This window comes from Helicoverpa zea, chromosome 18 (genome assembly GCF_022581195.2).
Source record: "Helicoverpa zea isolate HzStark_Cry1AcR chromosome 18, ilHelZeax1.1, whole genome shotgun sequence".
Classification (NCBI taxonomy): Eukaryota; Metazoa; Arthropoda; class Insecta; order Lepidoptera; family Noctuidae; genus Helicoverpa; species Helicoverpa zea.
The window spans coordinates 1,696,097-1,708,497 of NC_061469.1; the positions used below are offsets into that span (position 1 = coordinate 1,696,097).

A 12,401-nucleotide genomic window follows, 5' to 3' on the forward strand; every position below is an offset into this window, starting at 1 on the left:
GTGATTGCCGTCATTCATGAATTTTTTGGACATTGAAAAATAAGGACCGCTATTACGCATGCGCGTGTGCGTGGCTACTTCAGCGCTCGAAGTGGACATTTTTATAACATTCATTAAATAATTTTACCTGAATAATTATGAAAATTATAAAATTGATTTGTAAATTAACTTCATACTTTAATTTTACAGGATAAATCATTTATCAGGAAGGCTGCTTGGATTATGCGCCCTCTGTGTGTCAATGTTGTGAACAACTGAGCAATTTTCCTGCAACGTGTTATCGGATAAGTAAAAGTAGGGAAAAACTTGATTCAAGACCAGTTACTTGCGTAAAGAAAACTACAATAGAGGGAGTTGTTCAAGATTGAGTAGGTATTTCGTATTATAATACCTAATTATTAATTAACTTACGAAAATGTATGTATAGTGGCAGTATTTTCACACCAGCACCGATTGGTTTTTCCGAGTGACTTGAGTCGGTTATTAACTTCATCTATGCACCGGTAGTTACCAATTGTTTGGTAGCAAAATAACCTGTTTTAAGGGGAGGAGTATAAAAATGAAATTGAAATTTAACACATTCCGACAACTTTCATCATCATCAGCCTATCGCAGTCCACTGCTGGACATAGGCCTCTCCAAGTGCACGCCACTGAGATCTATTTTCGACAACTTTCATTTTGGTGCAATTGGATAACAAGCATAAACGCATAGGTATCTAAATAAAATAACATGTAGGAACAACGCAGAATTACGACATTAAAATTAACTTGTTATTTCTACGTAAAAACGTAATAAAATTATGTATACTACTATGTTCTAGGCAACATTTACCCAGCCCGACACGATTACATATTAAATTCATTTACAAAAAGAGAAAAATAATGTAAAAAGAAAGACTCGTTGGTTTGGCGGGAAAGCGGGCGGCCATTGCATACATAGTGGACGTTTATGCTAAACAACTCTTGTCACTCAAATAAAATAAAATATTGTTGCATTTTTGTCTTTGGAAAGTATTCCCGACTCTTTACAGACGGCGGTTTAAATGCATACGGCCATGCCTTGTAAAAGATAGAAGGATTTGTTTTTTTCCCGGTACCTTGGTGTTGTATTTTTAGGGGTTGTTTTTGCGATAGGTAGGTGTACTTTCTTTGAAGAATACGTGGCACTTTTTTGGCGTTAAAACACTGTCTCTGTATGTAAAGAAAATGTAAAGAAAGTGGCTAAATAATACTTTCCTCCATTATCTAAAACTAAAAGAATATTTCAAATTGGTGCAGTCGTTCCTGAGATTTGCGGGTTCAAATTATTTACAGATTTTTCAAAAGTAAGTAAGTCTTTTTCAGGAAAAATCTACCACTTACAAACAACATAACCATCACTCATAAAGAAGGGCCAAGCCAGTCGAAACCCTTTACGCAGTGCTTAATATTCAACGAATTATTTCCATCTGGCCACAACGGCGTCGGCTCTGGCTTCAGTATTTTCAGGATACAAGACTTACCTACCTACTTAATTTGAATTAATGGCTTGTTTCTATGGGGTTTGGTCAACAGCTATTCAAAGGGTGCAAAGTGAATGTAATTGAAGTTATGAAGATAACCGGAGTGTATAAAGTGTTAGGTCGGATTGCCTTTTTCTATAAGTAGGTAGGTTAAGGCGGCAACAGTGGCTATAGCGGGAACAGTGGCGCAGGCGCCATTAGAGCGAAAGTAGCACAGATATTTACACATCTCTCTCACTCCTCGGAAGCTCTCGGGATACGAACAAGTATAAACTAGTCAAGTTGCGGCTGCCGCGACCGTATGGCGTGATGTGAGACATTTTACGTTTTTACCGGAGAAAATTTGCAATTTAAGGTAAGATATACTTTGTTTTTACGCCCTACAGTTTTGTTGTATTAATAAAACAATGTTTCTGATCAAAACTATGTATAAATGAGATTGCTTTGACGCGTAATCCATCTCTCAACAAGCAATAACGTGGCATGTGGTGCGTCATCAATTAAAAATGGCGGCCAAGTACTAGGTGGATCAGACCGCTTGAGGACACAGTGGATCACGAGCCACTGTGTACTGTATTGAAATCCATTTCAGATATGAAATATAAATTGATCTTACATCTTTTGTTATTACTAACCAAAATGTATTAATACGAGGTTATAAGTTTGTCCGTTGAGCATGTATTATATAAATTTTTCAGAATGCCACGTCCTGTAAAGCCCCGTAAAATCGGGAATCATACTGCTGAAGACATGAAAGAAGCTCTAAAAAATATAAAAAATGGAATGAGTGTGAGGAAATCTTCCCAAATTACGGGCATTCCCTTTACAACTCTGAGGCGTTATTACCTTAAGACCCGGAACTTAAATTTAGATGAGACACGATTGACGCCAAATTACACAATCAATAAAGTTTTTACGGCGGTACAGGAAAACATGTTGAAAGATTATTTTAAATACTGTGCATTGCTATTTTACGGGTTGTCTACAAAGGAATGCCGAAGAATCGCATATCGCATATTTGAGACTGAAAATGTCATTTTATGTTTAAGTTAGTTACCAGTTAATTCTTTGGGTGAAATTACATACCTAAATTATTAAGACTGAGAAAATTTTAAGTTATTTTTAGTTTATATTTTTTCAGAAGAAGGGAATTTAAGTTTAACTAGCTGGTGCCCGCGACTTCGTCTGCGCAGGTTTAGTACCTATTTCGAACAATATGTTTACAAATTGTAGCCTATGTGTGATTCTGATGTATAAGCTATATTATTGTAAAGTTTCATTAAAATCCATTCAGTAGTTTTTGCGTGAAAGAGTAACAAACATCCATACATCCATACATACAAACTTTCGCGTTTATAATATTAGTAGGATAGCAGTTGATTAATGTTAAGGTTTAAAAGACTGATGATTAAAATGTACATGGTACTAAGTTCCTATTGAGTAATTAAACTTAATAATAAACTTAAAATTGCATTTTATTTTAGATTATATTTAAAGATCCACTGTGTACCTACCCGATTCACTGTGAACTAAAGATATATTCACTGTACCCGACCCCCGGTACACAGTGGCTCAGTGGGACTTTTTTTAAAAAATGCTTTCTATCTCCTTTTTCATTTATCGGTTGGACAAAATACAAGAAAAAATATAAAATAGATTAAATACACTACGTACGAGTCCTATTTGTAACTTCTTAACACTACTACAAATAAAGAGAGAGCTGTCTAAAAAAAAAAGTGAGCCACTGTTGCCGCCTTGACCTTAGATCCTATTTTCTTTTCCCTTCAGATAGCGTGTTTGTTTGGAGGTTCTTTACCTGGTACTAGAATCTCCATCAGAGTTTATACGAAATCGAGATAGAGTAAGCTTTCTGGGGAGATTGGGTAGGTTATATGCATAGATGTAATATAATAAACAAGATTGCGCATGATCGAAATATATATTTACGAAATTGAACTCTATTCCAACGCAATAAGGTACTAAATTTGTTGCATAATACACAGAGGCAAATCCGAGCCGAGAGGGATAGTTAGAACGGAGGCTGTTTGTCTCTTTCTAACACCTTGCCAGCATAAAAAAATATTGTGATCAACAGTTTTGTCTTCCCAAAAAAACAATTGAATCACATATATTTTTATCTTACTTTAACAATTGTAAGTCAACAAATTAATAAAAATGGCATTAATTTATTATACGAATAAATTATTTATATAAATTATTATTCTTAAAACATAAACAACATAATTTTTTTTTTTTTTTTCTAGCGGTAACCCTGAACATTCTTGGCGCGTAATCAGCATTTAAATTTTTGTTTATATTTTTTGTATTAAATCAATTTAAACTATTTAAATGGTGAAAAAGTGTTGCGTTTATACTTGTAAAAGTGAATCCTATGGTGGTTGCAATATATCGTTCCACAGGTTAGCTAATAATAACATTTTCGTAAACCAAACAACTAGGGTGCCCATGAATTCTTGTAATGAGTGAAAATATGGGTGATGGATTTTAAAACTGTTGTACTATTGTTATAGCTTCCCAAAAAATGAAGAAAGGCGAAATAAATGGCTCAGCAGTCTATATATGAAGTAGAAATACAAAAAAACAGTCTTCACTTCGAATCTTCCTGCTTTTATACTGCTAAATCCCGCTAATTATTAAAAGCCTTTATAAGTATCTTAAGGTCACAAACTGCGTAAGTTAAAACTTCAATACCAATCTGCGTTTAATAATCTTAGCAAATTCGGATTTGTCTCACATAGCTTAATCTCATAGTTACCCTATTAGAAAGGGACAGACAGCCTCCGTACTGACTGTTTCACTCGGCTCGTTTTTAGGGTTCCGTACCTCGAAAGGAAAAAACGGAACCCTTATAGGATCACTTTGTTGTCCGTCTGTCTGTCTGTCTGTCTGTCTGTCTGTCTGTCTGTCTGTCAAGACCCTTTATCTTAAGAACGCGTGAACGTATCAAGCTGAAATTCACATGAAATACTCTGGTCTATTGTCCCTTTAAGCTGTGAAAATATCAAACTTCTAAGCCAAGCCAATCAAAAGATACAACCGATTATGTCGATATTTTCAACAAATTTTCGACACTCGCAAAGGAATCAAAACCTACAGGGTACTTCCCGTAAACTCAGAATCTTGAAATTTGGCATGAAGCATTGTCATATAATGCAAATATAGGAAAAATTGCGAAAATCACATTTTTTTAGTTATATAATATAATAAAAATATTTTAATAAAATGAAACTTACTACCTTATTTCTCACGAACGAATAAAGGTACCAAATTGAAATTTATACCAAATACCTAGGTCTATTGTCCCTTTAAGCAATGAAAAAATCAAACTTCTAAGTTAACGCAATCAAAAGATACAGCAGTTTTACCGACACCTTAGACGAATTTCCGTCACACGCTAGGGAATCAAAACCTACAAGGTACTGCCCGTGAACTCAGAATCTTGAAATTCGGCACGAAGCAACGTTATATAGTACAGATAAAGGAAAAATTACGAAAATGATAAATTTGAGGTTACATAGAATATTAAAATAATATTATTTTTGCTTACATGACATAAAATATTTTTTTAATAATTATAAACTTACTACTTACCCTTTTTCACATGAACGCGTAGAGATATTAAAGTTTTGATAAAAAGTGAAATTCATATCAAACACTTCTTAAATATAATGGCCTCTAAACTGTGAACAATTTTAAATCATTCGAAGGTCATTGGGCACCTTAGTATGGAAACCATACCCACGGCAGATACGAACGAAAGATAGCACAGTATAATGATAAAGGCTCTGATTTACTATGGCATTAGTCGCATCAATGTGAACCATGGGAATCTAGAGAAAATCAGGTGTAAACATCAAATATTTTCCTCATTTCAATGGGGAATTTAAACGACCACGTTTGACGGATTTGAGAAATCATTTCTTTGTAGTGAAAGAGTATACTCGCCGTTTATTTCCATTGTCATCAGGTCAGGATCTGATGATGGAAATCCTGAGAAATCGAGGGCAACTATCAGAAATTGTAGGCATGCATAGGATTTAAACTTGATTCTCAGATGTATGTCTGGTGATACTATCAAACAGTGAAGGTTTAGAGCTTACCTGATGATGGAGACGTGAGAAAGTCGAGAGAACTCCTTAACGGTATGTTTTTAGTTACGTCGTGTTTATATTATTCGTATTGACGAGAACTTTTCACAAAAGTTAAAAATAAAAACTTTTTACAAAAAAAAAACAACTTCTAAAAACAACAAGAAAACTGTTTATATGCATCGGTCTAGATCTCGCTGGTTAAATAAATATAGATGCATCCTCTAGACACCGACTTCTAGACCGATGCATCTAACATCTTTTTAATTACTTTCTTGCTTTTGTTTTCTTGTTGCTTTTTTATATGTTTGAAGTTGAATTTGTTGTTGTGTAAAATGCTACAAAATAAAGCCGACTTTATAAAACAAAGAAAGGGACAGAATACTTTTGTCAAGGCTCTAGAAACGTAAAGCCAGCAGCCCCGAATCTAACTCTCTAGAGGTCGTTGTTACAATTCGACAGCTACAAGTCGTCAGGCGGTTTCGAAAAAAACCTGAAACTGGGGCTCGTTAGGTGATTAATCCCTCAAAAATAAAAGATCCCATTCCTGCAATGGCTGCTTTAACCCAAGTTAGTAGTGAATTCTCGTCACCTAAAATAAAATAAGCTCCAACACAAGGTTACGTTATAAATTGTAAAGGAGTTCCCATAACTATATCTGATCTTTGCTATCGATCCCACAATGGCAGTCAAACCTATCTATGTGGAAAGTCTTCGCCAATACGAATAAAATAAACCCAAACACGTGGTAGTTGCAACATACCGTTCAGGAGTTCCCTCGACTCTCTGTAGTCTCCATGATCAAATCAGCTCCAAACCTTCACTGTTTACCAGTACCCTCAAAAATACACTCACATGTCTGGTTATGACTCGATGCGTGCCTACAATATTCAAGAGTTGCCCTCGATTTCTCAGGGTTTCCAGATCCTCATCAGATCCTGGTCATCCGAATTGGCATCTTCCTTCTTTATGAACATTCTTTAACAATAAAAACTAGCATTGCAACCTGTACAATCCTCTGAAACTGCTTGTCTTTTATATTTTTCAAACGATCCTGGACATTCGTCTCCATGGAATTTTAATAAAATATTATATTCAAAGAAACGTCATACCATTCTCCACGATTTAAAACTACTTTGATTCATGTCCGCCACTTTTTACAAAGCGGGTCAGATATGCCCAATGACCTTTAAGACATAATTAGTTATTTTCAATCAAATTTCTGAATGATGACTATAAAATGTTGTATATAAATAACTTTAATAAAATAACTTTTACAAGGTACTGGCCTACTATTTTAGTTATATTATAAAATAAAAAATATTAACTATTTTGACTCTCACGAAATTACCGTAACTAAGATTGTTCTAAACTTAACGGTTGGCGCGAAACTCACTTTTTATCTATACAGGATTTGTACGGAACCCTCGCTGCGCGAGTCCGACTCGCACTTGGCCGGTTTTATTTGGGTTTATATGCGCAGTCCTGTTTACTAATATTATGTCTATGGTTATATGTACCTATGTCCATAGACTAATATTAGTATATTAGTCTATGCTATGTCTGAGAATTTTTGCATTTCCAACCTTTTTTTTGAGATAGGATAACATCTATCTGATGATCCATAAAGACTCCTATAGACAAGGAGTAACTCTTTCGAATGGTTACGCAAAGATTTTACAGTTTCAAAACCTGAAAACAGGTCTTGTGATATGATACTGAAGAATGTATTTTATTATTCTACCAAAAAATGCTTCAAATATTCTTAGACAACAGCTACTTGATATCCAAAGGTATGTGCAATAGTTTATTGTCTTCCCAGTTGTTGAGAAGTTAGCCAAAGTTGTTGGTTATTTATCGTCGTCATCTTGTTTTCCCTTCCTTAAGGGTTGTTTGGTGGTCTGGTCGCATGCTGGTCACTGCTGGGACAAAACTGGGTCAAGGGCTCCCGAAACTTGTTATTAATTGTTGTTTTTTGAAGATACAACTTTTGTAGTAAGGACGCGGTCTTGAAAGATTTACATATATTTTCAACAGCAGTCATACTAAGGGTGAGGTGCCTCATTTAATTATGTTTAACGATAACGTAACTAGCTGTGTATTTACTTGGCGCCCATTCGTCAAATCGGCAGCGATTTAATAGCTGAAAATGGTAAGTATATAATTATAGTTAAATGGTACAACTTACCATTAATGTTATCTTTTCGTTACATACCATTTTCTATAGGTAGGTACTTTCGAAACTGCGATCCTGCAAGCACTTTCTAGAAGTTAAATTCTTGTCATGTAGAAGTAGGTAAGCGAACAAATAGGTAAGTATATGCGTATTATAAAACTTTACTGTTGAAACTAACAAATTCTCGTATCGCTTTTTAAGAAACACAAATGGCTTTAGAACTGTGCAAGTTAACTTTCAACTTGTTTCGAAGTTAGGTCTCTTTGGTAAGATGAGCTAGTTTTCTATACGACGAGCTTGTAGGTAAGTATTTTTAAACTGTTTGCTGAAAAGTGAATTATAGTGATAAAGAATATGTCAAGATAATATGTATTTTGAAGTCCATCTAAGTATTGAGGAGGGCTAACCTATAGGTTTCTTTCAATCTGGGTGCGTCGTTTCGCGGTGTTTTCGACCATGTAAGAGTCCTCAATCATTCGGCTTGTAAGTGTCGCTTTACCTCAGCTGATAAGTTTAAAACATCCTTCGTAAAGATTTGAACCTAAACATCAAATGCCTTTGTCGTTTTTCAACAAGAAAATCTACAGTCTTTTATTAAGCAAGTAGGTATGTATGCAAATTCCATTCAATGAAGTGTTAAATAAGTAGCTAGGTATAACGGTACAGTCTATAAGCAAGAATTTATGCAAACTCCATTGAATAAAGTGTTAAATGACTAGCTAGGTAACTACTGCTACTAACCACTCAAGCGATAACAGAATTCCAACACACTTCTTCTTAAACATGGCAATACACGACAAGAGAAATAGTGCATTCAACTGCATATCGGTACATATATCTATTTTTAACATTGTGCAACATCGCACTGCTGGTGTAGTGGTATCATGCAAGATTCCCATTCTTGCGACCCGGGTTCGATTCCCGGGCAGTGCACTCCTTTTTGAAAAATTTTAATCTAAAATATGAGTGTCCCGGATTCATTTTGGCGGGTTTCGGTTACTTTCTGTGTCCAGTTTTGTAATCTGGAGATTGTTGGGTGCCATTTTGGTCGTTTGGCGCGAAATCCCGGCAGAGGCGAGTATTATTAGCGGACAACTGTTGTGAATGGTGTGATATCCTATAATATGCTCGGCTTTAATCTCGGGGACAAATAAAATTGGGGTGACAAGACTTTTTCTTGTTTTTTTTTTTTATGTTGGGTAAACGTTTTGGACGAGTATCACTGTTGTAATCATTTCTTTGGGTTTATCTTAGGTAAGTAGACGTACCTGGTTATGATAATATTAAGTAGGTACTTTTAATAGGTATTTAATAGGTATTTTTAATAGGTCTTAAAAAAATGAATGCGTACGTCACTAGAAGCATAAACTAATGTTTTATTATGTTCGTGCATGAAGATAATTTCTGATATTGTTATGTATATTAGTATGTAGCTATGTTTTATCGCTTTTTGTAATTTGCTTTTGCGTTTTATTTTTATACAAATAACTACCTAAATATCAAACTGCATATATGATAAGACTACATAGTCTGAAATTCAACCAACATTTACCCAAAGATATCACAAAATATTTAAATTCCCTCTTTCTCCTTCCAAACAGCGATCCAGATAGCATCAAATCAGAATTCTCAACAAAATAAAAACGGGATTTGTCTCAAATAGCATCAACATTGTAGGGTCCCTACACTCAATGCTTATTTGTACAGACCTCCGATGGGCCCCGTCAGACCCGTTTATGTGATAACCTGGGTATTTTCTACTGATTTTGTATTTTGTATTTGTATTTCTAGCTTAACAGTGGATTTGGTTGGTTCGAAGGTCTTGTTTGCTTATTTATTTAAAATATCATTTGTATGAGTTTTGTACGAAGTAGGACTAGAGGTTTTTTTAGGGTTGTGTCTAGGTTGAACTACATTTTTTACCTACTTGGATAAATTGCAGCCTATGTAACCCGGGGATAGTGTAACTTCTTCCCAGCAGCAATTTTTTATCAAGGTTCAGTAGTTTCGAAGCCTTTTGATTACAAAAAAACAACAAAGATTTTACAGTTCCCACTTTTAAATTGTAGGTATTTAAATCAGTTTTTCACTTTTAAAATGTGCTTATTTCGGGTTCCTTGCAGCTACGTTCACAAGTATCGACATATTTTTTTTATATATAGCCTTACGACATAAAAGCCTGAGTTTACTCATTAAATCAATAAGGGTTTTCAATAACGTAATTTCTATGGAAAATAATAAACAATATATATGTTACCGTAAGATTACAAACATCGTTAGATTACAATCTATCTCGAGAGATTGTAAACTGTCGAATTATTGTGAACCGTAACATCTGATTGCAATTTAACGCATTATTTTTCGCTATATTATAATCTATCGATGAGAAATTGTCAAATTGTCAACTGTCCGAAAGCTCTCTCTGATTGGTCAGTCTTTTTGTAAGATCGACCAATCACGACCAGCCGTTCTGTTCCCATGGAGTTCCCGTAGAGTTAGGAATGAAATAGAGGTGTCAGTTAAATAAAATAAATACTCTTCAAAAATTCTTCAAGTATTAAATTTATATAAAAATAACTCTTATAAAAATACAGTTAGGTATTTTGTCTTCAAATACAAACTAATATTTAAAAATAAAATAAAAGGGGTGCTAATTAAACAGGCTTCTTTTTAATATCATTATTCGCCCCCAAAAATGTATGTTGCCTTCTAAATTACTAAGTCAGCCACAATTAATAAAGCGTCGAGCATCTAAATAATACTATCTTAGCCACGAGTTATCTTCCACTCTAAATACAACTCAGCATGATGGTTATTTTTTTGCATCTAAATTTGTAGCATGCATTCTAACAGTAAACTTCTTAAATACTATTAAATGACATCATAAAAATATTTATTTACCTTCTAATTTTTAACTCGTACCTACTGAGTTTTTTGTTTAAAATATAACACATCCCATATTAATTGACCCAGCATGGAAGTAAGCATGCAACATGCAGCAAGCATAACTTCTGTCACGGCTCCGGCGCTGCGGGGCTCCGGCGGTCCCATGCGAGCTTATCGTCGCAGATGGTTTTCACGCTCACCACCGCAGCTTCGGCTTGCTGGCCGGCGGAGCCGGCCAGCCTCAGCCGCGGCGGCGAGCGCTGAAACTACCTGCGCCTCAGCTCGCAGGCCGCCTCGCCCCTCCGCGCCTACGCGGTTTTGAATTGCACTCTAGGGGTAGGGCAGACAAGACTACGTGGAGTCGGTTTTGCAGCGATTCGTTTTCGTCACTAACTTCAATTTTTAATACAATTTTTAATTGTGTGTAATTTGAGTCTTAAAAATTAAGTACAATTTTTGATTTTATAAAAAATTAAACCGTCACTTATTTTTGCACGTCAAAGAGCTGTGACACCGGGAGTTGCAAAGAACATTGTCTTTTTTGACGTTCTACCAATCAGCGCGCAAGATGCATTCCGTTCTACGCCAGTTGACAATTTGACCGCTCTACATCGCTCTCGATCTTACAAAAAGACTGACCAATCAGGGAGAGCTTTCGGACAGTTGACAATTTGACAATTTCTCATCGATAGATTATAATATAGCGAAAAATAATGCGTTAAATTGCAATCAGGTGTTACGGTTTACAATAATTCGACAGTTTACAATCTCTCGAGATAGATTGTAATCTAACGATGTTTGTAATCTTACGGTGACATATACATCTCATGTCAATTTGTTATTGAAGCTTTGCCTCAATTTTCTTAGAAAATGCCTTGAACACGGTTCTCATTGAGATTTCTTGGAATATCCAAGAAGCTTGTTGTCTATGCTCTTCAAATATTTTGTAAATTGATACGTTTATCGATATTTTTATTGTGTTATTTTCTAAAGCTTTACATGTAAATTGATCTTCGTTATAATATGTAATTAATTAGATGGAATCTCTGCAGGTATCTTTCTCGGAAAATCGTTTTACGAAACGAGTTCACTTTTTACAAAATGAAACGTTTTCGTCAAAAAACGGGCTCATCAAAACAGGGTCATTATTCAAAAATGCTTTTACAAATAGATCTCGTTTTTCATTCCAAGAATATCATTGCTATGTGTAGCTTAGAGCATTTAAACAACCGGAGACACCGCTTTTTATGGAAAATCTTCTAATGACCCCTCACGCTGCACCCACAGCGGAGTGTCAGACTCTTACTGGCTATGACCCATCATGTTCCTTCTGAAGCCCTTTATGTAACAGCGCCACGGTAACTTTTTCGATCAATCCCGCAGCCCCGGACCAGAGAGACCATTAAGTATCGTGCCACAGATATGTGTCGAGTTTATTCTCGTGATTGTCAATTTTGTAGTGTGCATACATAATGATGTGATCGAAAATGCATGTGAGCTATTACTATTTGTTGCGTTGTTGCGCTGTCACAGCAGCGCATATTAATAGGCAGTTTTTTTTATATCATACACGGTCGGTTAGACCCATGGTAAGCTATTTGCAAGCTCGCATTATGGGTGCTAACAAAACTGATAAATTGCCCAGAATACAGCCAACAAACATGCTTATTACACATGTTGACCGTACTGGGAATTCAACACGGGACCATTGCGCATTTCATGTATT

At 35.4% G+C, this 12,401-nt stretch overlaps 1 non-coding gene across 1 annotated transcript; it reads left to right on the forward strand.

Moving 5' to 3' along the window:
• The first annotated feature begins 8,651 nt into the window (after positions 1 to 8,651).
• Positions 8,652 to 8,722, forward strand: Trnag-ccc. Its single transcript has one exon. It is a non-coding gene; the product is annotated as a tRNA-Gly (tRNA).
• The last annotated feature ends 3,679 nt before the right edge of the window (positions 8,723 to 12,401 follow it).